This window comes from Ictidomys tridecemlineatus, unplaced genomic scaffold (assembly GCF_052094955.1).
Source record: "Ictidomys tridecemlineatus isolate mIctTri1 unplaced genomic scaffold, mIctTri1.hap1 Scaffold_446, whole genome shotgun sequence".
Classification (NCBI taxonomy): domain Eukaryota; kingdom Metazoa; phylum Chordata; class Mammalia; order Rodentia; family Sciuridae; genus Ictidomys; species Ictidomys tridecemlineatus.
Window position 1 is genome coordinate 70,624 of NW_027522888.1, and position 27,510 is coordinate 98,133.

Genomic DNA, 27,510 nt, shown 5'->3' on the forward strand with positions numbered 1-27,510 from the left:
TAGGAGAACCGGCGACCTACGGGCAGGCCAGACCCAGCAATCTGCGGACAGACAGAGCTGACACACGCGCCTGCAAGGAACAGGGTCCTGCGACCCACCAGCGGCCTTCTGTGGGGCAGGCCCGTCCCCTCCCCCAGAGCCTGCAAGGTAGGCGGGACTGTCACCTCTAGCAGATCAGGCTTAGTGGCCTGCTGAGGGGCAGGACAGTCCCCTCCCCCAGTGCCTGCAAGGTAGGCGGGACTGCGACCAGCGGCAGATCAGGCCCAGCGGCTGGTTGCGGGCCGGAGCCAGCCCCACCCCCAGTGCCTGCAAAGTAGGAGAACCGGCGACCCACAGGCAGGTCAGGCCCAGAAATCTGCGAAGAGACAGAGCTGACACACGCGCCTGCAGGGAACAGGGTCCTGCGACCCACCAGCGGCCTACTGTGGGGCAGGCCCGTCCCCTCCCCCAGTGCCTGCAAGGTAGGCGGGACTGCGACCAGCGGCAGATCAGGCCCAGCGGCTTGTTGCGGCCGGAGCCAGCGCCACCCCCAGTGCCTGCAAGGTAGGCATACCAGGGACCCATCTGGAGGTTAGGCCCAGCAACCTACGGAGAGACAGAGGTGCCCCTCGCGCCTGCTGGGTAGGCGGACCTTCGACCGGCCAGCAGAGCAGACCTAGGGCCCGCCAGCGTGGTAGACAGATCGCACCAATTGGTGGAGGATCACAGCCACCATCTGTCCTGCAAGGGAGACTTTTCAACTATACAAGAGCAATATAAATAAATAGAGGGAAAATCTCAAAAACACAACAGCTTCACCAAGCAGAAAGAAACGCCAGCAGTATGAAAAGACAAGGAAAGAAAGGACCACAGGCAATGCAGGTCAACTCAACTCTAGAAGAGGTAATAGCTGCAACAGATGGAATGTCAGACAGAAAGGTCAGGATATACATGCTTCAGATGATCTGGAGTCTCAAGGAAGACATGAGACAGCAAAATCAGACAATGAAAGATCACATTGACAAGGAACTTCATAAACAAATCCAGGAAGTAAAAGATCAATTTCACAGGGAGATAGAGGAAATAAAAAACAAACAAATACAAATCCTAGAAATGCAGGAAGCAATAAACCAACTTAAAAACTCAATTGAGAAAACTACCAGCAGAGTGGATCACTTAGAAGATAGAACATCAGACAATGAAGACAGAGTATTTCAACTTGAAAAGAGCATAGACAGCTCAGCAAGTCTGCTAAGAAACCATGAGCAGAACATCCAAGAAATATGGGATAATATCAAAAGACCAAACTTAAGAGTCATTGGGATACAGGAAGGCACAGAGCTCCAAACCAAAGGAATAGACAACTTATTCAGTGAAATAATACGAGAAAACTTCCCAGACTTGAAGAATGAGACAGAACCCCAAATCCTAGAAGCCTACAGGACGCCGAATGTGCAAAATCATAAGAGATCCACACCTAGACACATTATAATGAAGATGTCCAACATACAGAATAAGGAGAGAATTTTAAAAGCTACAAGAGAAAGGAAGCAGATTACATTTAGGGGTAAACCAATCAGGATAACAGCTGATCTCTCAACACAGACTCTAAAAGCTAGAAGATCCTGGAATAACATATTTCAAACGCTAAAAGAAAATGGGTTCCAACCAAGAATCGTGTATCCAGCAAAATTAAGCTTCAGGATGGAAGATGAAATTAAAACATTCCATGATAAACAAAAGTTAAAAGAATTTGCAGCTAGAAAACCATCTCTTCAAAAAATCCTTGGCAAAACACTACAGGAAGAGGAAATGGAAAACAACAATGAAAACCAACAGTGGGAGGTAGGACAGTAAAGGGGGGGAAAAATCAAAGAGAAAAACAAATCAGGTTTAACAGCATTAATAAACAAATATGGCTGGAAGAACAAACCATATCTCAATAATAACTCTAAATGTTAATGGCTTAAACTCACCAATTAAGAGACACAGGCTAGTTGAATGGATCACAAAACAAGATCCAACAATATGCTGCCTTCAGGAGACGCATTTGATAGGAAAGGATATACATAGACTGAAGGTGAAAGGTTGGGAAAAATCATATCACTCATATGGACTGCGGAAACAAGCAGGAGTGTCCATACTCATATCAAATAAAATAGATTTCAAACCAAAGTTAATCAAAAGGGATAAAGAAGGACACTACATACTGCTCAAGGGAACCATACACCAACAAGACATAACAATCATAAATATATATGCCCCAAACAACGGTGCTGCTGCGTTCATCAAGCAAACTCTTCTCAAGTTCAAGAGTCTAATAGACCACCATACAATAATCATGGGAGACTTCAACACACCTCTCTCACCACTGGACAGATCTTCCAAACAAAAGTTGAATAAGGAAACTATAGAACTCAATAACACAATTAACAACCTAGACTTAATTGACATATATAGAATATACCACCCAACATCAAGCAGCTACACTTTTTTCTCAGCAGCACATGGATCCTTCTCAAAAATAGATCATATATTATGTCACAGGGCAACTCTTAGACAATATAAAGGAGCGGAGATAATACCATGCATCTTATCTGATCATAATGGAATGAAACTAAAAATCAACCATAAAAGAAGCAAGGAAAAATCATGCATCACTTGGAGAATGAACAATAGGTTACTGAATGATCAATGGGTTTTAGAAGACATCAAGGAGGAAATTAAAAAATTCTTAGAGTATAATGAAAACACAGACACAACATATCGGAATCTATGGGACACATTGAAAGCAGTTCTAAGAGGAAAATTCATTGCTTGGAGTTCATTCCTTAAAAAAAGAAAAAACCAACAAATAAATGATCTCATACTTCATCTCAAAATTCTAGAAAAAGAAGAGCAAAACAACAGCAAAAGAAGTAGAAGGCAAGAAATAATTAAAATCAGAGCTGAAATTAATGAAATCGAAACAAAAGAAACAATTGAAAAAATTGACAAAACGAAAAGTTGGTTCTTCGAAAAGATAAATAAAATTGACAGACCCTTAGCCATGCTAGTGAAGAGAAGAAGAGAGAGAACTCAAATTACTAGCATAAGGAATGAAAAAGGCAAGATCACGACAGACACTTCAGAAATACAGAAGATAATCAGAAATTATTTTGAATCCTTATACTCCAATAAAATAGAAGATAGTGAAGGCATCGATAAATTTCTTAAGTCATATAATCTGCCCAGATTGAGTCAGGAGGATATAGACAACCTAAACAGACCAATATCAATTGAGGAAATAGAAGAAACCATCAAAAGATTACCATCTAAGAAAAGCCCAGGACCTGATGGGTTTACAGCAGAGTTTTACAAAACCTTTAAAGAGGAACTAATACCAATACTTTTCAAGCTATTCCAGGAAATAGAAAAAGAGGGAGAACTTCCAAATTCATTCTACGAGGCCAACATCACCCTGATTCCGAAACCAGACAAAGACACTTCAAAGAAAGAAAACTACAGACCAATATCTCTAATGAACCTAGATGCAAAAATCCTCAATAAAATTCTGGCAAATCGGATACAAAAACATATCAAAAAAATTGTGCACCATGATCAAGTAGGATTCATCCCTGGTATGCAAGGGTGGTTCAATATACGGAAATCAATAAATGTTATTCACCACATCAATAGACTTAAAAATAAGAACCATATGATCATCTCGATAGATGCAGAAAAAGCATTCGACAAAGTACAGCATCCGTTTATGTTCAAAACTCTCGAAAAACTAGGGATAACAGGAACATACCTCAACATTGTAAAAGCAATTTATGCTAAGCCTCAGGCTAGCATCATTCTGAATGGAGAAAAATTGAAGGCATTCCCTCTAAAATCTGGAACAAGACAGGGATGCCCTCTCTCACCACTCCTGTTCAACATAGTTCTCGAAACACTGGCCAGAGCAATTAGACAGACGAAAGAAATTAAAGGCATAAAAATAGGAAAAGAAGAACTTAAGTTATCAGTATTTGCAGATGACATGATTCTATACCTAGCAGACCCAATATGGTCTACAAAGAAACTGTTAGAGCTAATAAATGAATTCAGCAAAGTGGCAGGTTATAAAATCAACACGCATAAATCAAAGGCATTCCTGTATATCAGTGACAAATCCTCTGAAATGGACACGAGGACAACCACCCCGTTCACAATATCCTCAAAAAGAATAAAATACTTGGGAATCAACCTAACAAAAGAGGTGAAAGACTTATACAATGAAAACTACAGAACCCTAAAGAGAGAAATTGAAGAAGACCTTAGAAGATGGAAAAATATACCCTGTTCATGGATAGGCAGAACTAACATCATCAAAATGGCGATATTACCAAAAGTTCTCTATAGGTTTAATGCAATGCCAATCAAAATCCCAACGGCATTTCTTATAGAAATGGAGAAAGCAATCATGAAATTCATATGGAAGAATAAAAGACCCAGAATTGCAAAAACAATACTAAGCAGGAAAGGTGAATCAGGTGGTATAACGATTCCAGATTTCAAACTATACTACAGAGCAATAGTAACAAAAACAGCATGGTACTGGTACCAAAACAGGCGGGTGGACCAATGGTACAGAATAGAGGACACAGAAACCAACCCACAAAACTATAACTTTCTTATATTTGATAAAGGGGCTAAAAGCATGCAATGGAGGAAGGATAGCATCTTCAACAAATGGTGCTGGGAAAATTGGAAATCCATATGCAACAAAATGAAATTGAATCCCTTTCTCTCGCCATGCACAAAAGTTAACTCAAAATGGATCAAGGAGCTTGATATCAAATCAGAGACACGGCATCTGATAGAAGAGAAAGTTGGCTACGACCTACATGCTGTGGGGTCGGGCTCCAAATTCCTCAATAGGACACCCATAGCACAAGAGTTAACATCTAGAATCAACAAATGGGACTTACTCAAACTAAAAAGTTTTTTCTCAGCAAAAGAAACAATAAGAGAGGTAAATAGGGAGCCTACATCATGGGAACAAATCTTTACTCCTCACACTTCAGATAGAGCCCTAATATCCAGAGTATATAAAGAACTCAGAAAATTAGACAATAAGATAACAAATAATCCCATCAACAAATGGGCCAAGGACTTGAACAGACACTTCTCAGAGGAGGACATACAATCAATCAACAAGTACATGAAAAAATGCTCACCATCTCTAGCAGTCAGAGAAATGCAAATCAAAACCACCCTAAGATACCATCTCACTCCAGTAAGATTGGCAGCCATCACGAAGTCAAACAACAATAAGTGCTGGCGAGGATGTGGGGAAAAGGGTACACTTGTACATTGTTGGTGGGACTGCAAATTGGTGCAGCCAATTTGGAAAGCAGTATGGAGATTTCTTGGAAAGCTGGGAATGGAACCACCATTTGACCCAGCTATCCCCCTTCTGGGTCTATTCCCTAAAGACCTAAAAAGAGCATGCTACAGGGACACTGCTACATCGATGTTCATAGCAGCACAATTCACAATAGGAAGACTGTGGAACCAACCTAGATGCCCTTCAATAGACGAATGGATAAAAAAAATGTGGCATTTATACACAATGGAGTATTACTCTGCATTAAGAAATGACAAAATCATAGAATTTGGAGGGAAATGGATGGCATTAGAGCAGATTATGCTCAGTGAAGCTAGCCAAGCCCTAAAAAACAAATGCCAAATGTCTTCTTTGATATAAGGAGAGTAATTAAGAACAGACTAGGGAAGAAGAGCACAAGAAGAAGACCATCATTAAACAGGGTTGAGAGGTGGGAGGGAAAGGGAGAGAGAAGGGAAATAGCATGGAAATGGAACGAGACCCTCAGGTTTATACAAAATTACATACAAGAGGAAGTGAGGGGAAAGGGAAAAATAATACAAGGGGGAGGAATGAATTGCAGTAGTGGGGGTAGAGAGAGAAGAGGGGAGGGGAGGGGAGGGGAGGGGGGATAGTAGAGGATAGGAAAGGCAGCAGAATACAACAGACACTAGCATGGCAATATGTAAAGCAATGGAAGTGAAACTGATGTGAATCTGCAATCTGTATAAGGGGCAATATGGGAGTGCATAACCCACTTGAATCAAAATGTGAAATATGATATATCAAGAAATATGTAATGGAGGGGTAAGACAAGATAATACAAATGGAAGAAATGATTTACAGTAGAAGGGGTAGAGAGAAAAGGGGAGGGGAGGGGAGGGGAGGGGGGATAGTAGAAAATAGGACTGACAGCAGAATACATCAGACACTAGAAAGGCAATATGTGAATCAATGGAAGGGTAACTGATGTGATACAGCAATCTGTATACGGGGTAAAGTTGGGAGTTCATAACCCGCTTGAATCAAACTGTGAAATATGATGTATTAAGAACTGTGTAAGGTTTTGAACGACCAACAATAAAAAAAAAAGAAATAAAGGAAAAAAAAATATTTATCCTTATTTTCAAAGTGAATGTATAATCTAGAAAATATAAAATATTGATTTTTTATGTCTACTTTGAGCAGAATCTCAAGGTTATTTAGTAACTCTTACTAAATAACATCATATGTACTTTATATACTAAACATTTAAACTCTTCCTCAAAAAGTCATATATTAGAAGACAGAATTATTTTAAACATATTTTAGTGGCCAATTCCACATGCATACTATCACACTTTTTATACTTTAAGGCAGTTGAAGACATTATAAAAATTAATGGTATTAAGTATGTCTGCACAACAAAAATGTATGAATCATAGGCTTCCTAGAATATTTTTTTTCTAAACAAAAACCAATATGTATACATTAAATGAATTGAGTTCAAAATAGTTGATGAAAAGTATGTGTTGGGCAGGCAAATAATAACTGGCAAAGTCAACTCATTCTAAGCTGTTACAGCCTTTAGTCACTAACAATTTTACCAATTCTCTACAACATTATGATTATCTGTAAATCTTAATATTGCCATTAATATCTTATAGGAAAATCTACTAATTTCAATTTTATATATATAAATGAAACCTATATTTGACTTCTAACTTCAGGATGTATTAGAAATAAAACCATTTATGAAGTTGTGTTTGGATTCTTCTGCTATTAAATCAGAACCACCATTGTGGCATTTATATGAAGAGCACAGACTTTGAAGTTTTGTTTGGTCATGAACCACAGTTACAGTCTCGGTTGTGCTGCAATAGCAAATGAAACCCCAGATCTCAGTCATTTAATTCCATAATGGCCCATTAGGTTTATAACTATACTGAATGGTCATTTTAGCCTCAGGATAATTTAGAGTCCATTTCTTAATCTGGTCAGGCTGTTTATACCAGGAACTAGGCAGCTTAAAAACAAAAGCTTTTTATCTCTCACAGTTCCAGATGCTAGGAAGTCATAATGTAAGGCACTGATAGACTCAGTGTCTAGTGAGGGCCCAGTCTTTGTAGAATTCTTCATAAGTCTTCACTTACTAGAAGGGGCAAACAACTTCCTGCAAGCCAATTTCATGAGAACACTAATTCCATTCATGAAGGTGACCCTAGACACCTCCTATGGTCCCTACCTCTCAATACCATTATTTGCGGAATTAGGTTTCAACCTATTAATTTTTGAGACATGGATATTCATATCATATTGATTTTTCATCATGCCTGGTGGTCGCTCTGACAATCAGAGAAGTCATTCAGCATTTGTTTTTTTGGGGTTGGCTAATTTCATTTAGCATTATATTCTCCAGCTCCATCCATTTACCTGCAAATGCCATGATTTTACTTTCTTTTAATGCCAAATAATATTCCATTATGTATATATACCACATTTTCTTTATCCATTCATCTACTGAAGGGCATCTAGGTTGGTTCCAGAGTTTAGCTATTGTGAATTGTGCTGCTATAAAATCGATGTGGCTATGTCCCTGTAGAATGCTATTTTTAAGTCCTTTGGGTATAGACCGAGGAGTGGGATAGCTGGGTCAAATAGTGGTTCCATTCCCAGTTTTTCAAGGATTCCCCATAACGCTTTCCATATTGGTTACACAATTTGCAGTCCCACTAACAGTGTACGAGTGTGCCTTTTCCCCCACATCCTCACCAACACTTACTGTTGTTTGTTGTCTTAATAGCTGCCATTCTGACTGGAGTGAGATGAAATCTTATAGTAGTTTTGATTTGCATTTCTCTAATTGCTAGAGATGTTGAACATTTTTTCATATATTTGTTGACTGATTGTATATCTTCTGAGAAGTTTGTGTTTAGTTCCTTGGTGCATTTATTGATTATTTGGTTTTTTGGTGTTAAGATTTTTGAGATTTTTATGTATTCTAGAGATTAATGCTTTACCTGATATGCATGGGGCAAGAATTTGTTCCCAATTAGTAGGCTCTCTACTCATCTCACTGATTGTTTCTTTTGCTGAGAAGAAGCTTTTAAACTAATGTGCTTTAAAGACAAAGAAAGTGCCGGGGGAATATAGCTCAGTTGGTAGAGTGCCTGCTTCACATGCACAAGGCCCTGGGTTCAATCCCCAGAACCACAAAAACTCAAAACAAAACAACAATGATAATGCTGTTATCTTGAGAAAGTGGATTATTTACCACAGAAGTTGGCTCCTAAAGGATTATTTCAGCCTGATTATTTTTTTCTTGTATGTAATCTCTTCTGCCATGTTATGACATAGCTTGAAGACCCTTGCCAGATGCAAGAATCATGCTCTTTGACCTTCCAGCCTCCAGGACTGTGAGCCAAATGAACTTCTGTTGTTTTTAACTAATGATCCAGACTGTCTGTCCCAATCTATTACAGCACCAGAAAACAGACTAAGACACAGTGACATATTTCTAATTTTTCTAAACTATGAGCCCTAAAAGTTATGGACCATGTGGCTTCCTCAAAAGTCAGTATAGTAACTAATATAGTGATTTTCAACATATTTCTGTTGAACTTAAAGCTTTGTACCATATAACATGATAAGCAAGTGCCAGTTGTTAATATGTAAAGGAATTATAGTAAGCATCAATGCACATATCTATAAAAGTGTGTTGCTGAAATAATTGCTATCACTGGTTTGACTCTTTTCTGCTGGATTCAGAGATCAATGAAACTTATTTCTTAATTACAGGTACTAATTTGTATATTGCATTTCCCAAATGCAATGCAATCAAATCCACATTGTCTCTGGGGACTCCAATATGAGAACACTAAAGGGATTCTTTTTTACCATCTTGCTTCACTCTGAGATTTCTTGCTTTCAAATATTGACTTTACCTCAGCAAGAAAGAGATAGAGAATAAAATTTGATGTTTTTTTGTATCTTTTTAGATAGATTATGAGAAAAGCTGAAAGTGTATGTTAATATTACCGTACAGATTGATAATATGAAAGTTATTGATCTCATTGAACTGTCAATCAACAGAGAAGGAAGTGAACAATTGAAGTCAAATTTTTAATTAACTTTTACATATTTATAATATGAATATTTAATAAAATGTCATGATTATTGCTTTTTTTACTTTACTATACCTTCCGATATAACCATAACCATATTTCTACATGTATTCCAACAAAAAAAGCACTTCTCTATAAATTCAAATCATCTCCTATTTTATATACCTTATCATTTCTGACAAATAGATTCTATACATTCTTTCTATCTCTTAAAAAAATAAATAGTGTAACTTTTCAAAAAGAAAACCTTCTGTGAATTGTATATTTCTCTATAATGAAAGACAGTTGGATAAAGTTGAACACTATATCTCAACTGCCCAGAGATAAATGCACATTGAAATTGCATTTGAAATGGATTTGAAAATGCATGCTAAGCTGAATTTAAAAAACAAACAAACAAACTGAAAGCCCGTGTTCATTTTAAAGTAAATATATGACCATTTATCACATAATGCTTTTTTCTCCTCATAACTAATCATTCTGATTTTGTCTGAAATGAACAAACAAACAAAAAAAAACAAAAACCAGAAACAACATTAATGTCATTGAAATATTACCAGTCAAATAGTAGAATGCCTTAAAGTAAAATTCAACTTTATAAGAAAGGGAAATGTGAAGGCCAATGGGCTATAGGTGGTATGCAAAGTTTGTTCTTTATGTGATACTTTTACTTCTGAGGCATATTTCTTGTGAATGATAAGGTTGACTGGCAGAGATGGTCCTATTTTGTGAATAAATGGAGATTGTTTAAATCCATCAGTAATATTAAATCCTAGACTGATGAAGACATATAATTTAATCACTCTTTAACTATTTCCATTAATTTTAAGCTTTGTAGTCATTTTCTAGTAAACTACACTGCAGAATTTTTTAAAAATGAAATAGGTTCTTTGAATGATGCTCAAAGTAAGATTCTGATAAAATTTCTTTAATCACTCACCATTATTGAAATGACATTGATTTAATTGAACCTGTAAAAGAAATTGCACTTTCTAATCAAACTTCATCTGTAGATGCTTATTATTCAAAGAAAGCCATATGTATTTTCAAGCATCCTTAATTAAAATAATGCATATAATCTTAGATGTCTTTCTTCTTTGGTAATTATTCTGGAATTATTATGGCCTTTTTATCTTATCTTATGTATAGAAAATATTTTCTTCTTAGTATTGAGCAAATAGAAATTTGAAAATAATTCATTAATACCTGTACCAGTAATCTGCTGAATCATATCTTTGTATATTAGACATATACACCAAAATTCAACAACAGGGTAGTAAATTGTGCACATACATAGAGTTCACAAAGCAATAATAATTATTGATTAAACTCATTTTTGAGCAACCAAAATAGAAAAACCATGAGATAATTTTGTCTAACCAAGTGCATATATATCAAGCCATTTTGTATACAGTACAACCATACAAAGCATATAGTAAATAATATACTTCTGAGGGTACAGAAAAATATGTGACTATATTTCTTATGTTTAATATATGTGCATATACATCATTATGTACAATCACAACATGTATATATCTGTATATATGTGTCAGTATATGCACCTATATTTATTCCTCTCTAAATATATCAGGAATACATATGTAGATATGAAAAAATCCTGAAATAAATACATATGTATTCTGCATCTTCTCTATTCTTTTATTTCTGTATATGTATAAATATTAATATATTTGCATATGTATGCATATATGGATATATGCATATAATTAAAGCTACTTATACATTCTATAGAAATATTTACAAGAAAACCTTATATTGAAAAAATTTTTTCTAAGAATTTCATTACTTTAAATCAAAGCATATTTAATTGCAATATTAATTCATGATTGCCAATTTCAATCTGGCATTTTCATAATAACATACCACCCTCCAACATGACATTGAGATACAAACATCTTGATATCCTACTCCTTTCCCTCCAATTTTCACTGTTTCACCAAACAAAATAAAACAAAAACAAAAACATCTCTCCAGAGGTGAAATTTCTCTACTGCCTAATATCAAGTTTATAAGTACATCTATCTTGCATTTATACTTTCCTACTCTCCTTTTATTTCAATAGCAGCACAATTCACAATAACTAAACTGTGGAGCCAACCTAGATGTCCTTCAGTGGATGAATGGATAAAAAAAGTGGCATGTATACACAATGGAATTTTAATCAGCAATAAAAGAAAATAAAATCATGGCATTTGCAGGTAAATGAATGGCGCTGGAGAAGATTATATTAAGTGAAGTTAGCCAATCCAAAAAACCTAAATGCCAAATGTTTTCTCTGATATAAGGAGGCTGATTCATAGTGGGGTAGGAAGAGGGAGCATGGGAGGAATAGATGAACTCTAGATAGGACAGAAGGGTGGGAGGGAAAGGGAGGGGGCAGGAGATTAGCAAGGATGGAGGAATGTGATGGACATCATTATCCAAAGTACATGTATGAAGACTCAAATTGGTGTCAACATACTATATATACAACCAGAGATATGAAAAATTTTGCTATATATGTGTAATAAGAATTGTAATGCATTTCACTGTCATTTATTTTAAAAAATCAATTAAAAGGTATTATTTGGCAGAATATCTTCTACATCTTTTCTAGATCCATCCCCCTCCTACTTTACCAGTGGTTTTTATCCATTATCCATCTCACTCACAGTCTTCAACATCTCTTCTTACTGACTTTTCTATCACCAATGTAACATGTTTTGGTGTCTCATAAAAAATGTGCTGAACAAAAAGCAAACATTTTTTTAATAGTGGAGGATTAGATAGCAATAATTGTTCTATCTTATTTTTAGCCGTTCTAGACCAAACTTCCTTACAAAACTATTATGCTCACAGTCTTGATTTCATCCCATCACACTTACTCCTATGCACACTGCATCAGATTTCCAATCTCATTATTAACACCAGTTTGGTCAAGTCTGTCATCAACTGTTTTGCTAAACCCAAGAGATCTTTAGGAAGTCGTAAAACAGGTTGCCTTGTGCTAATAATACTTCTCCAGATAATTAGACTGGTATTTCCTCTACTACCATAGTTTTAAATGTCACATACAAATAGAGTAATTGCAAGTCCATATTTCAAGCCCAATGCTTTTCTTTACATTCACATAAGTATATACAACTGCCCAATGGACATATCCCCCGGGGGGTTAAGGCTTCATAGATACTTCTAACTTAACATGCCAAGAATCAAACTTTTCATTTTACTCCGTACATTTTTTAAACAGAGAGCTCCATTTGCTAAGTTTTTCTGTTCACCTAACTAGGGTACTTTATAAAGATTTCACTTCTAGCTGTGGAGTATTTTAGAAATATTTATGAATATGGTTTATTGTATGTAAAAAGTATAAGCCGTGAAGCTGTGTGAGTTAGTTTAACAATAGTGATAAGTGCACCTCTGGAAACCATTTAAGCTTAAGGCAGAATAATCATTAGCTAAAAATTATGGTGAAGTTGAACTATATTAATTGGTAAAATATCATTCTAAGGAAAATTATCTGTGGTATTTACCATTTTCAAAGGTCCCAGGGAATGCTGAAGGGAGGTAGGGTGGCCCCATAAGACTGGTGGGGATCTTGATATATTGATAGGGATCACCTTGGATGAAGAATGTTACCTAAGAAGTCAAGATTCTGATCTTCAGTGATATAGTCAATTAGTACATAAAATCTCCAGTACACTATTTTAAAGTAGTGAAGCTTTTACCTCAGAGGTAAAATCTATTTTGGGGGTGGGTAAGAAAGGCACAATATCTGAGTACTTTTCTCTGATATCTGTCCATTAGTTATACCTACACTTGCTTTATACCTCCATCCATATATTTCTTCTCCTCTCTTTTGTTGTTGTTTTTATTTATTTTATTCTTTCTCCTCTGTTTTTTAAATTTCCTTTATTTTCTGGATATAAAAGTTAGAAGAAAGTTAAAAGAATAGGAAGATTCTTTTAGAGAACCACAAACTTACTCTATCTTTTATATTGGCTTCTGACTCCAAATGTCTGTGGGGTGATATGCTAAGATGGAATTATAAGGAACTTAGTCAACATTTTTAATAACAAACACCAAATTTCTTTCTTCGTTTTCTCATCTCAATTCTTGTTACTACAATCACCCAGTTTTTAAAAGTAAAATCCTAGAGATAATCTTTAACTGTACATTATCTATCATTTTTTTTGAGAGAGAGAGAGAGAGAGAGAGAGAGAGAGAGAGAGAGAGAGAGAGAGAGATAGAACTTTTTAATATTTATTTTTTTTTAGTTTTTGGTGGACACAACATTTTTATTTTATTTTTATGTGGTGCTGAGGATCGAACCCAGCACCCAGCGCATGCCAGGTGAGTGCGCTACTGCTTGAGCCACATCCCCAGCCCATTGTCTATCATTTTAATAATGGGGCTGAGATTCCAATTTGTTTTGAGTATTGCATCCCTAGAGCAGAGTATAAAATATATAAGTATATAATAAATATTTTAAATGAGTTCAATAACTTAGTATTTCTTGAATGTGTTTCTCTTAATTCCTTCTGTCACCATTCTGGACTGAACCACTATCATTCAGCTAAACCATTGCATCTACTTTTCAGCTGATCTCCCTGGACCTATTCTTGCCACTCTCCAATTTATTCTTCATTTTGCAGTGGAATGACCTTTTCAAGATGAAAGTCTAATCATGTGTCCTCATTGCTTAAATTTCTTCAGTTAATTTCCTTTGTTCTTAAGATACTGCCCAGACTTATTAACATGTCTTTATGTGCTTTTTATTTCTCTAACAATATGTCCTGAACTTTGCTTTATTTATGTTTTGAACTTTATAACCAAGTCATGTCTAACTTGTTTCAGTTTCTTAATGAGCCAACTCCTTCTACCTCTGAGACTTAACTTAGAATTGCCCTTGCCTGGAAAACTTTTTCTCACATATATATTTCATTTTATCATTTTACAGCTTCATTTGACACTATTGTTTTCCAGAAGTCTTTTCATACCAACTGGGATATGTACATATGCTATGTTCTCCCTTAGACCCCATTTTTCCCTTTGGATGTTTATCACATTTATTATGATTTCTTATTGTATAGCTTACAAACTTAATTACATGCTTCATGTGGACAATTCAACTTTCCCTTGTAATATGTGAAAAATTCTGCAACTAGAAATAACTTAATCATATTTGAATGAATAATTTTATTCATTACCCATAATAACTTTACAAATGTGCACATTTCTCCCTAGTTTATATAGAGAGAAGACTCAAATATGTCAAGAAAATTGTGAAAGGTTTGTAATCACTTTCTATGTGATGTTCATGTCAATTTAATGTCCCTGGTGTTCACTTGCATCATGTATGCAACAGAGCTGATAAATCTTACCTGGAGACAGGTGACAGAAATGGAGATGTGGTTAGAAAGCTAAGTGTACACACAATGAATGAAAAACAATGAGCTATGTGAAAATTCAGCCTACCGCCTGCTTTTGGATGGATCATGAGTTAAGAAAGGTTTTTAAATTTTCAAAGTAGTTTTAAAAATCAAATAAGAATCATATTTTATAATGTTAAAATATATGGAATCTAATGTTCGCTTTGTTCATAAAATCTTATTGCAACATAGCCATACCCATTCACTGAGGTATTGTTATGTTTGCTTTTGTGCCAGCAGAGCTGAGTTATTATAAGAGAAATGGTCCACAAACTCCAAATATTTACTATCTGCCCTGGGGTTTAGAACAGTGCCTATACGCATCCAATAAGATATTATATTATTTTTAATAAAACTCATCACAAGTTTCTTTATACCCTAAGTGACTTATAATTCATCTACCCGAAAAATTTCTGACAATAAAAACTATGATAAAGTTCTCTGTTCTTGTATTATGTAATACATTTTATACATATAATATTTCTCTCTATATATATAAATATATAATAAATATATAGTCAAATAACCAAATGTTTTGCCTTTAGTGGGAAAAAACACTTACACTACAAATACAAAGAATTTACATGATTTTTAATATGATTCCTACAGATGGGATTTAATTTTTTTTACTTTTTTAAAAAATTACCTCACTTTCCACCTTTGCACAATAAAATATGCTTAAAAAGACTCCATGAATATGTATCAGAGATATTCCTCCAAGATCAGAATCTCCAAGAAAGACAGCTAAATGCTAAAGAAATAACTTGAGTATCCAAGATTTGTGAAGCTGACTAGATTAGACTCAGACCAGTGTTGAATTTCTTTCCTCTTGCTAGAAGTAGTCTCTCAAACACTAGTATTTTCCTCCTTGGAGCTTGTGTTAATTGGCCTGCCCTGCTAAAATATCAATCTGCCCTATAACTTGGCTTGGTCAACAACTGTAATTTTAAAATGCTTAGCTATTTGGGATTTCAGGACACAAGACCATTTGGGATACTGACCCTTTGATAAATACGGCTTTGGGGTATATTGCAACCCAGATAACACTTTAAGCAAGCAAATGGAGCTCTTGATAACCAGGTGTTCTACTGTCCTCTTCTGCAGTGTAAGTATTTTTACTCACTGTTTCTTTTTCATGCTGCCTCATGACCTATTTTGTCCCTCATATATTTTTCTGACCCCATCATTCTTTCTGTAAGTTTGGGGTCCAACACTACCTAAATACCAGATTGCTTATGTAAAATTAAGTTGAAAATGCTCAATTACTCCATTTATTAAGGTATGTTTTTTCCTAACGATACTATCCCCCAATTTTTCCTTCATTAATATTTCAATTTACTGATTGGTTGTGTTTTAAACTTAACATTGAACTTACAGAAGAACCAGCTGGATAAGTTGATGAGACTGAGACAGAACAGGAAGGGCCCTGACCCTCATGAAGCTTTCCTGTCTAACAAAAGTTACTTTCAAAAAATTGTTTTTACAAAAGATGTTTGTTCAGTAGCTGCTGACATCAACTCCTGCAAGTGCCATAGGCCTGAACTTTACCAATATTCAACCTATCTGGTATGGTGGTAATGAGCACTTCTATCATGTTTTGAGAGCAAATTGCAGAGGAACTCAATGCATGTGTTCAGATCACCATATTAAGAGAAAATCCTAGTGTTGAAAGCAAAGATTGGCAAGATATGTGCAGAAATGAGGAGTCCAGGTACAACAGCTGACAGTGCACCTGTGTGAGCTCACCCTTTTTGTCAATATAAGCTTTGCTCCTTATGTCCTTAGAGAGCAAGCAGTCCTAGGAATCTTATCCTATGCAGTTTCCCTGGTACTTGAGCACAAGTTCCAATAAAGCCTTCATTGGATGGCATCACTTGCTTCTTGGTTATTTCTATTTCAAATTGATCAACAAAACCCTCAGATGAGCTAGAAACATTAAGAGCAGATAACATCAAAAAGAGCCACTCTTTGCCTTCTCATGATTTATATCCTGAATTGGGTAAAAGAACCTCATGCTGCTTGGTAACAAGATGATTTTGACCTGGGTCAAGCAGGCCTAGATTATAAACTGAGTTTACCACTTAATTGGCTATAAGACTTTGAGCAAGTTACTTGAGCAAATTTTCAGATCTGAAGATTCCTCATCTTCAAAAATGAGTGAAAGCATCAATTTCACAAAACTGTTGTGAGCACTAAAATAATATGATAGGTAAAATATTTATAAAAAATACAACACAAAATAATAAAATCTGTGGCTTACGTGAGATACCCAAACAATATATATTTTTTGTTTTCTTTTTCTCTTCACCTAGAGGGGTGCCTTCAACATCAAGCTCTGATTCATCTTTAAAGAATCAGGCAAATGTTTCTTATTTGGAAAATAGTTTTAGCATTGACCTTTGGAAATACAGGTGCTCCTCCTGTCTTTATTCCCACAGGATTCTATGCAGAGGGTTTTAACATATTTAAATGAAATTATTATCTCCCCACAGACCCCAGACTTCAAGAACAGTTTGAATTTCCATGCTTGGGAATTATTAAAATCACCAAAGTATCCAATTTTAAGGTTTTGTGATAACAAAAGTGTAAATAAATGCAAAGCTTGTAGCTGTTTGAACAAAGATTCTGTTGAGAGTCTGTGGGTAGTGAGGACACATTGAGGATTGAGATGAAAAAAAAAAAGAGAGACAGTATGAGATAAAGGAATTTAGAGGATAAAGAAACAACTTTATCTAACTGTCTGGTTCATATTATCTTTGTGTTGGGAAAATACTATCTGTGAAAAGCTTATTTTAAGTCCTATTTATGTCATCAACATAAGCTAAGTGACTCTTCCAAAAGTATTGCTAGAAAGTACCATTAGAAGTATGACTTTGACATAGTTCTTAATGGACTTCATGGAATGCAAATGAACTTTATATATTACATCTTCCAGATCTTTTCAAATTGTGTTAGTCAATTTGTTAGTTATTGTGATAAAATACATAAGAAAATCAACTTAGAGGAAGAAAGGTTTTAGAGGTTTTAGCCCATGCTTGGTTGGCTCTGTTGTTTCTAGAGCTGTGTCAAGGGAGTAATTATGGCAGAAATGCACAGTGGAGAAACTCTTCTCATTTCAAAGTATTCAGGAAGCAAAACAAGAGAAAGAAAAAAAGCAAGGTCCCAATTTACCCTTTACAGCTCCAGTAATCTATTTTCTTCACCTAGATCCCACCTCCTAAACTTTCTATCACCTCCCAAGAGCACCACCAACTGGGCACCAAGTCACCAAACATGAGTTTTCAGGGGACTTTACAGGTGCAAACTAAATTAACATTGAACTCAGAGAAACACCAGCTGTGTCCAGATCACCATATTAAGAGCAAATCCTAGTGCTGAAAGCAAAGATTGACAAGATACAGTGCAGAAATGAGGAGGCCAGGTACCACAGCTGACAGTGCACCTGTGTGAGCAAATGTTTGTACTTAATGACACAAACTGAGGAACATCCTTTTTCATACAGCAAATAGCTTTACCTTATAACAATAATAGCTAACATGTATGTAACATCTAGTATATTACAAGCATAGCACTGTTATATATAATATATATGAAGTTCATTATATATACATGTGTGTATAAACTTTTGCAATCTTCAAACTGTATTGCATAAATACCACTAGAATTCTAGAGAGTCTTAGAAGGCACTTGGGAGAAGTGTGAAATAAAGCTCTCTTTACAGAGAAAATAGTTAGAAAATTACTATTTTCTTCCTAAATCCAAAAATTTAAATCAATTTTATTTGATTTTTAAGTAATAACAGAATCATAATCTCTATAAGCTTGGCTCTGTATTTCCAAGGAAAACTCAGGAGTCAATTAAATATTTAGATCAACCCATACCATTTTATTTTTCATGAATGTATGCAGTCACTGAAAGTTTCTATAAAAATAAAATGTAATCGTTATGTTAGATGAAAAAGGCAAAAAAGAAAATACAGGTTGATTTATTTGACTCACAGTTAAACACTTAGGTTAAATAAGAAGGAAAGGAAGGTACTTCAAGAACAAATTAATTATGGTCCCCATGTTTTGGGGACTGTCCAATTTCTCCTCAGACTAGTAAAAAATACCAAACCTGTCAGACTTACAGCACCTTCGGGGAATCTCTAGACAGTTTGATAGACCTCCTGAAGTATTTTGTAATTACTCTGCTTGTTCCCAAGGTTTAAGATTCACCTGCAAGGAAAAAAAAATCTCTACTTTTAAAAAAAATACAACCATAAGCTGGGAAATCAGAGTTTGAGAATGCATTATATTTACAGTTATTTATCAGAGAAATGCTATGAGTGCTAGCACATTTTGATTAAGTGTTATCCTAACCCTAGATTAGATCTCCAGTGAAATGTTTTTCTAAGCTTTCAGGAGACAGGTCAATGATGGGACTACAATTAATTAAAATAATTTATACAGCAGCAGGTAAAACACTAGTATGCATATTTCAGAGGACATCTCCACATTGGTGGAATTCCCCATCCTCTTCTTGTATGAGAATCATGTGACATCCTCTTCTATTTTGTTTTATTTCTTTTCTTCAAGTGTCTTCCAATTGAAGTACATGATCAACATATCTACTCTTCTCACCCATATCACTAGTTCATCCAGAAAATTTTGCTGAAAATTTAATTCACTAATAAATGTTTGGCAAATAAAGGAGTTTCTGTAAGTACCTGAGAGAGATGAAGAAGTTTTGATTCCTTGACCACTGAGGAAAGTTTCATTCTTAGTAGCTTTGGGTTCTAAAATTAGGAACTAATATCAGAACTCTTAATGGACTGGAAAACAATTTCTCTTATGTTTCTTTCAATGGATTATAACAGAGATGCCAAGATTACAGCCCCTGAGCATTTTTAATAGAGTGTTCTTAATTCCCGTAATTCAAGTATGCTTTGCTTTTCTGTAACTTTACAGGCAATAATTCTGTTTTCTTAACTTCCATAAATCCCAGCAAATTGTCCGTAGTAAGTTCTCTATAAAGATGTTTTCATTGAGTGAGTTGGTAACAAAAGGAAGGTCAACACTATGAAGAGAATTCACTTTGAAGGAGACCTTTAGGTTATCTGTATCTTCAAGTTTCATCAGTGACAATTCAACTTAAGGATATATGAACAAATTATTATTTTTGGATCAAAATATTCTTGATGCTTTGTGACCCACAGAGAGGGAACACAAAAAAACTTTAGCTCTAGACTTCTCTATAAACTACTGTTAGCACAAAATTGCAAGATTAATTTTTTCTTTTCTTTAGTGTTGTTTTATAAGACCATTTATTATCTTGTTAAATGTTAGAATTTAAATGTTTGATATATTTATAATTTATTTCCTCGAGGAAAGGAACATCAGAGGAAACTGTAAATAACTATTTGAGAGGCAGGATCTTAAACGTTTAGCTGGATACATTAGCTCTCATGGTTGCTAAAGTCCATTGTTCAGAAAATTGAAATTTTGGAAATTAGTGTGGTATTTATCTAGTTCCAAAATTTGGAAATGCATAATACAATTGAAAAACATGCAATTTTAAGCAAAAGGGCAGAAGAAGTACAAAAATATAGAAAAAGTGAATGTATTGTAGTATTACCTACAATGGAGGAGCCTATTCAATAACAACAATGTTATCATGTTAAAATATGGAAGTATTACTTTAAAAAAGTTGGCTTGATAAATATTTTTATTCTTTTCCATAAGTAAACACAGTCCTGATATTAACATCTTTGCTACCTATCTATTTGCACTGGCCCTGGCTTTTTCTGCTGTCTCTTCTCCTAGACACATCCAACATAGTGGAATCATAGCCAACTTGCCATTTGGTGCTGTGTTTCTCCCATGCCCACAAGTGCAATTTTTCAATGGAAACAATGACATTTCTGGGCAAACACATGTGTGAAATCAGCTGCTAATTACATGTACACATGGGCACATCAGAGACTGAATATACAAATAAACAATGACCAGACCCACATAAAAATAGAACTCAGACTCACAATCTGCTACAATAAGTCCAGGAAGCCAAGCTCCAAATTCCATGCTATCAAATTAAAGCAACATTTCTTAATGAATAACTGATGGCTTTTCTAATTTTCAATCTACTTCCAACGTAGGACAAAGCAGAAAAAGTCAAATATATTCCTCTAACCTAACAGGATGCCCCACTTCTAGTCAGTTTGCCTGCAACTTCCCCAAACCTACAGACTCCAATCAGGACATTTCTGAAACTTTCCCTTTTTTTCTACTATAAAACTATTACACTCTTTTGCCTGTTTTTGGTTCTCTGCCAAAGTGGAGTGATGGTGAACTGCTCCCAGTTATAATAAGTTCTCAATAAAGAGCCTTTACTTGTTCTCATCTGAGTGATCTTCATTTATTTCCATAGCAGTAAGCAATATTCATGACCAGTATGACTCAGAGTAGAGCATCCTAGAAATTTTTGTGATGGCTTCTCTGTGATGCTTTCTTTTTCCTTGTCTTGTTACCAAGTAAAACAGTACTGTTTACCAACACCACAACATAAGACTCCATAAAATACCTCCCTGCTCTAATGTATTTTTTCAAAAGTAAATGAGCATTTTATGCAAAAGCAATAGAAGAATACTAATCAACCATAATTATTTTAAATATAAAAACATACCAGGGTAAGATTAGAAAGGATGAAGAAAAAAGGGTTGGGACTTACTTTATGTCATTTGTAATAATTTCCTCATTAAGATAATTAGGATTGTTTAGAAATTTTAAAGGTTGTTCTAAAATCCTATGATCCTATATTTTCTCTTAAGAAATTACATACATAGACTTTTCTAAGCAGTTTTAAATAGCAAAAGTTCTGACTTTAAAAAATCATATATATTGCTAATCTCATATGCTTTGCAAAGAATAACAAAAGTTCTTGTAAGATTCTTCAATAGGTTTAAGAAAAGGTGGTTGCTTTTCTTAGGGATTGCAAGTATTTATTGGAAGTAATATTTAAATTAATCTGATCTAGTGTTATATGATCTTCAAGACCAAATATTTGGTTACTTTGAGTAACTCTTCTTAAAGGAGTACCTGTCTTCCAATTAAATTTGCCACAGTAGCTTTTTTCCTCTGAATACATAAGGTTTTATGATCTTCAATGTCATTTGCAGAAGGTTCCTGAGCTTTTACTGGATTCACATCCTATCAGCCTGGTGACAGTATTGATCCTTCTTAATCTACTCCAATCAACTGCCTCAATTGAAACTGGGGAAACTTAGCAATTTGATTTTTTTTTAAATCTAGGCTTATTTTTTTACACACACCTAACAAATCTGAATAAACAAAATTCAACATATTATATTTACAAATACAAACAAGGCCTTCACAGTTTTATTTCAGCTTTCAAAAGAGCACTGTAGTACACAGTTTATTGCAAATATATGAGAAGTAAATCCTTTTGGTTTCAGTAAATCATTTTGGTTTCAGAAAATTCATATGAGAAATTTAAAAAGCAAAACCTCAATATGTAACTTGGAAACCATAAAAGTTTACCATCTCTGGTATTTTAACTATACTATAGAAAATGCCCTTAGACATTCTGCCAAGTCTTTGAATTTCCTGTCCTCTGACATTACAAGTACAACATTGTTTAAAATGGCTTGAAACTAAGTATTAAAGGATTTGGCATTTATCAATTATTTAAAGAGGACCTATTATAATAATGACTGTGCTGAGAAAAAAATCTTATGATATATGTCATAGCATACAAAAATATCTAAATTGTCACTCAGTGATACTCAATAAATATAATGATTTATTTGTGTTTGTGTACATATAACTCTGTTCTAATTCATGTAGTCCTATAAAGGATACACAATGGGCATTCAATAAATATTAAAAGAGAATTTATTTTTGCAAGACCAAATTTTAGAGTATTAATCTCATGGCAGATAATTGCAGGACACATGAATCTATGGTCTCTCAAGCAGAAATGAAACAGGACTAGAGAAGCAGAAATACCTCACAGAATCTCAGTGGAGGCTGTGGACATGCTTTTAAATATAGAGATAACGTCTTACTTTGCTATTAGAGAAAGATCAAGCTAGAAACTATTGACTACCTCTTAAACATTAGCATCCAAAGCAAAGCAATATTCAAAATAGCAACATCCTTTGTTCTTAATCCCTAGCTGCCTGTCCTCTATATAGATAATGGAAAAACAAAAAAGACTCAATTTAGAAAATCACATATGTAATGCTTTATGTTCACACTTATATGTCCTTAATACTGCTTTTGTGGATCCTCTATTTTTTTGAACATTTAAGGTAACATTTAAATTAAGTATTTCCAGCAAAGATGTGAAACCTAAAGCCTAGACAGTTTGCCACAATATCCCATCCATGACATAGCTTCACTATTTAATTATATAATTGAAAAATGATTATTAAAACTTAAAAATTTAAAGAAAAATCTACTTTGTGGAGGCTTTTTGGAGTTCTTCTCTATAGGAGTATGTTAGACTGTAGAATCAAAAACTTTGAGTCTAACAATTCAAATTCTGGGCTTTAGGTATTGTTATAATACCTGAAATAATGCCAGAAAAGTGTATGTGTGTTTAGAGCTTTTCACAGCATTTGATTTTCTATCTCACTTTGGGATTCCTAGTATTTATTGGAAGTAATATTGAAATCAATCCGAGTGTATTGTTATATGATCTTCATGACAGAATATTATTTGGCCACATTCTGTGTTGTATGAAGATAAGAAAGCTAGAGATTCTTGTATTAATGTGTACAGATGGTTATAGTAGTGCCTGTGCTGCCTTTAAATGTCCATCCCAAATTCTTGTTGAAATTGCCACTGTGATAGTATAGATAGGTAGGATTTTAAGAGGTGATTAAACCATGTTTTACCCTCATAAAGGGACTGATGCCATTATCCCGAAAGTGACTTTTTTTATGAAAAATGAGCTCTCTCACCATACAATGTTCTCCATCATGGTATGAGGCATCAAGAGGCCCTCACCAGATGCAGTCCCTTGACCTTAGACTCTCCAGCCTCCTGAACTGTGAGGCAAATAAACATCTATTGTTAGTAATTTAATCAGTCTATGATGTTCTGTAATAGCTGTCTGTACCCTAAATAACAAACTCATGGCACATGGCAAGAGAACTCTAAAATTTTATGTATCTTAGCTAATTCATTTACTCTTAATATATAAAAGCAAAAGGGCTCTCAAAGGATGCACACTGTCTAAGGATACAAAATTCTTACTCTCTTTTCAAAAATGCAGTCATCAGAATCAATCTTTCCGTAGTCTATCTATATAAGAGTTAACTAGGCTATGTGCCTGCCTTTCTGTCTGCTTTGTCTGATATCTCTATCATCAGTTGTCATTTTTAAAAATTCAATTGAGCATCATCTTGACAATAACTATGATTTGCAGGATCATGAGATTAGAAGAGGGTATCAGTTAGCTTTGAAGTTAAGTCTTATTTTCAATCCTTTAGAGTTATCCCCCAACTGTAATTTAATATCTACATCTGAAAAGCAAAAATAACAATATGCTGGTAGTTTTTATATTCAGTTGTTTTGGTGTAACTTGAGCCACCAGCACACTGGAAGTAGTTTCCAAGGGAAAGCAGCTTGTGAGCCTTGTCTGTAAAGCATGCATCTGTGACATAGGATTTAGAATATTCATACCCATTACACAGGAAGGATCACATCTAGTAGGAATCTCCTGCCCCTACAGTCCAGCTGCATAGGCTCAAGAGGACAGGCAGAGTTACATGTTATGGAACTTAGTTAGAGCGTCATCATAAGACTTAAGTCTGAGGCTTCTGATTGACTGGTATATCCAAGTGCTCTTAGGTTAAAATCCATTGCTGAGAGACCAACAGACCAACATCTGAAATGAATATCATGAGACAATAATCTAGCTATACACAACACACTTTTCAATATTTTCCCCAATTTTTGCGCCATGGATTTCTTTTATGGTTCAATGAAAAAGACACAGCCCATGGGTTTGCATCTCTGGACTTGTTCACTCTTTTTACTATATAGAATGCTAAAAACCTCAATTGTTCTCTTCTTTTTTTTCTGAAGCCCTTGTTCTATGGAATTCCAAAGGATCCCCAATCTGGAGGAAAACAGACTTTCTATTCTGAATTGTTTATTATATATAATTGTTTATTATTTATTTATATATGTTCCAGCACAATAATTCACCTCTTGCTATCATATAGTTTGCAAGTCTGGTCTTCCTTCAAGGATACTAACCTCCTTAAGAGAAGGCCTACATCTGGCTCATTTTTATTTCTATAGCATCAAGCGGTATACTTTGCACATACTAGATGTTCAGTAATATATACTAAATAAATGTTAATGATAATAAATGTTCCCTGAAAACACTAGGAAGCAAACTACTTTTCTGAGGGTGTTGAAATTTATCTAAATGTGTTTCTGTCTTGCTATTAAAGTTTATGGCTAAACTAGAGAATATTTCACCATGCCCTTCCTTCAGAGACAGAACCACAAAGATGAAGATTGGGGAATGACAATAATAACACAATGCCATTTATTTCTTGTTTGCATACCTAGTGAGATGGCCAGTCACTTGCCTCATCCTGTTTTTTTTTTTTAAGTTGGCTTTGTATTACTGTTTTAATTTCAAAAGGGACAGTCAAGCCAATTATTGTTAATAAGTACATTACCATCTATGAGGTTTGGGGTAATAGATATTATTAACTTTGATGATTAAAAATTTTAACCATTTAATTGTTTATTTCTCCAAGGATACTTTCCCAACTATCTCCTATACATTTAAATCTATTTTTGGAACCATATGCCATTCTAAGAATATTTTATTTGATTATCTTAACTATTTTTTCAGTACTATTGCCTAAAAATGATGTTTTCCAATTATTATTTTTGATACTAAAGGAAATAAAGAGCACTAATTGCACATATGAAGATAAAGAGGGTGACACTGTGCCTGCTACAGCCCTGCATATATCACTAGGCTAAGATTATAGTACATTTCTTCAACAAGTATTTTTTTAAACATCACTGTGAAAATCACTACAACAGATGTTGGGAAGTAAACTCCAACAACAAAATTGCAATGTGGAGTCTACAATTTGAGATTATTTTGATGCAAGGAAGGGGGGAAACAGAAAGTCCCTATTCAAAGTCTGAAGGGATCTTGTTAGAAACCATGGTTTATGTATAATTGGAAAAAATCACTCTACATAAAATTACCAGTGTGTATTGTACAAAAATGCCCAATTATCCCAGGGTTTTTCAGGCATCTATATGGATCTCACCACAAGCACATCAAATTAGGTGATGCAAACATGGCAAGGCACAGAAAGTCCAACAGCAATGAAGTCAAAACTGCTCATTAACAGCTGAGTACTGAGTCTAATTTTGTGTTTATCAACTACATTGTTGAAAGCCCTCAAAAGCTTCACTTGTACGCTGCTGGGAAAGGTCTTTCACTAAATTACATAACTTATTTACCTAGATTTCTGTTTTTACATCCTTAAAAATATAATTGCTAAAATGGGGGCTTGAAGAGGACTACCGCTTTTATTAAATACTGACAAAAGACAAAGGACTCAAAGATGATAGCAAAAGAGACTCTCTAAAGTCAGCATTTCCATGTTTTGTTTTTAATATGAACAGATTAAAAACAGATGTCATAAAGGCATCTGAAAGTTCCTTCCCTGCACTCTCCGATGCTGATTCCTTCATCATCTTTAGGAAACCATAAAAGCACACACAACAACAACCACATCAAAAAAAAAATTGAGATGAAATGTAAAATTGGAGCTCCTGCATAATTCCTTGGCTTTGAATGCCACCCAAAGTTAATTTTATCAATAAGATAACTGAAATAGACCACTACTGCCTGTGTGTAATTTTACCTTTTATCACTCTTTTTTTTTTCCTTTCCCAGTATTGGGGATTGAACCAAGGGGTATTCTGCCAGGGAGCTAAATCCCTAGCCTTTTTTTAAGTTTTGAGACAGGGTCATGTTAAACTGCTGAGGCTGGCCTTGAACTTGTGATCCTCCTGCCTAAGCCTTCCTAATAGCTAGGATTATAGGTGTGAGTTAAAGGTCAAAGGGCCTGGTTGTTTTTTCTACTCTTCTGTCAATATTTTCACACAAGGTTTACTACTGTTCTCTAGAATGCCTTACATATACCCACTGTAATTAAAAAAAAATTAAGCAAGATTTTGTTGCTAGAAGTAAAATCACTTCCAAGTAATAAAAAGTAACTGGTAATAAATGAAGAATTAAATTAACTATTCAAATGGATTAATGTTTCACATTAAATTGGGTCATGTTTTCTATGAGTAATATAACAGGTGGGAACATATATAAGAAAAACTAAAGACATTATTATTCATTCATGAAAAATTTTGCTTGAATTTATTTTTTATTTAAGTTATAAAGAGAATTTCTAGACTGGCATTTTGAATTTTTAAAATTCACACAGAGCCCTGTGTAAAATTATATTCATTCTTAACAATGTTTTTGTACTTCGTTTTATGGTTCTTACAGTAATTTTTCTAAAACTCTTATTACAATATTGGTTGTTGTAATAAAGATCTTAAATAAGTGATGTTATTATAGCTCCCCAAAA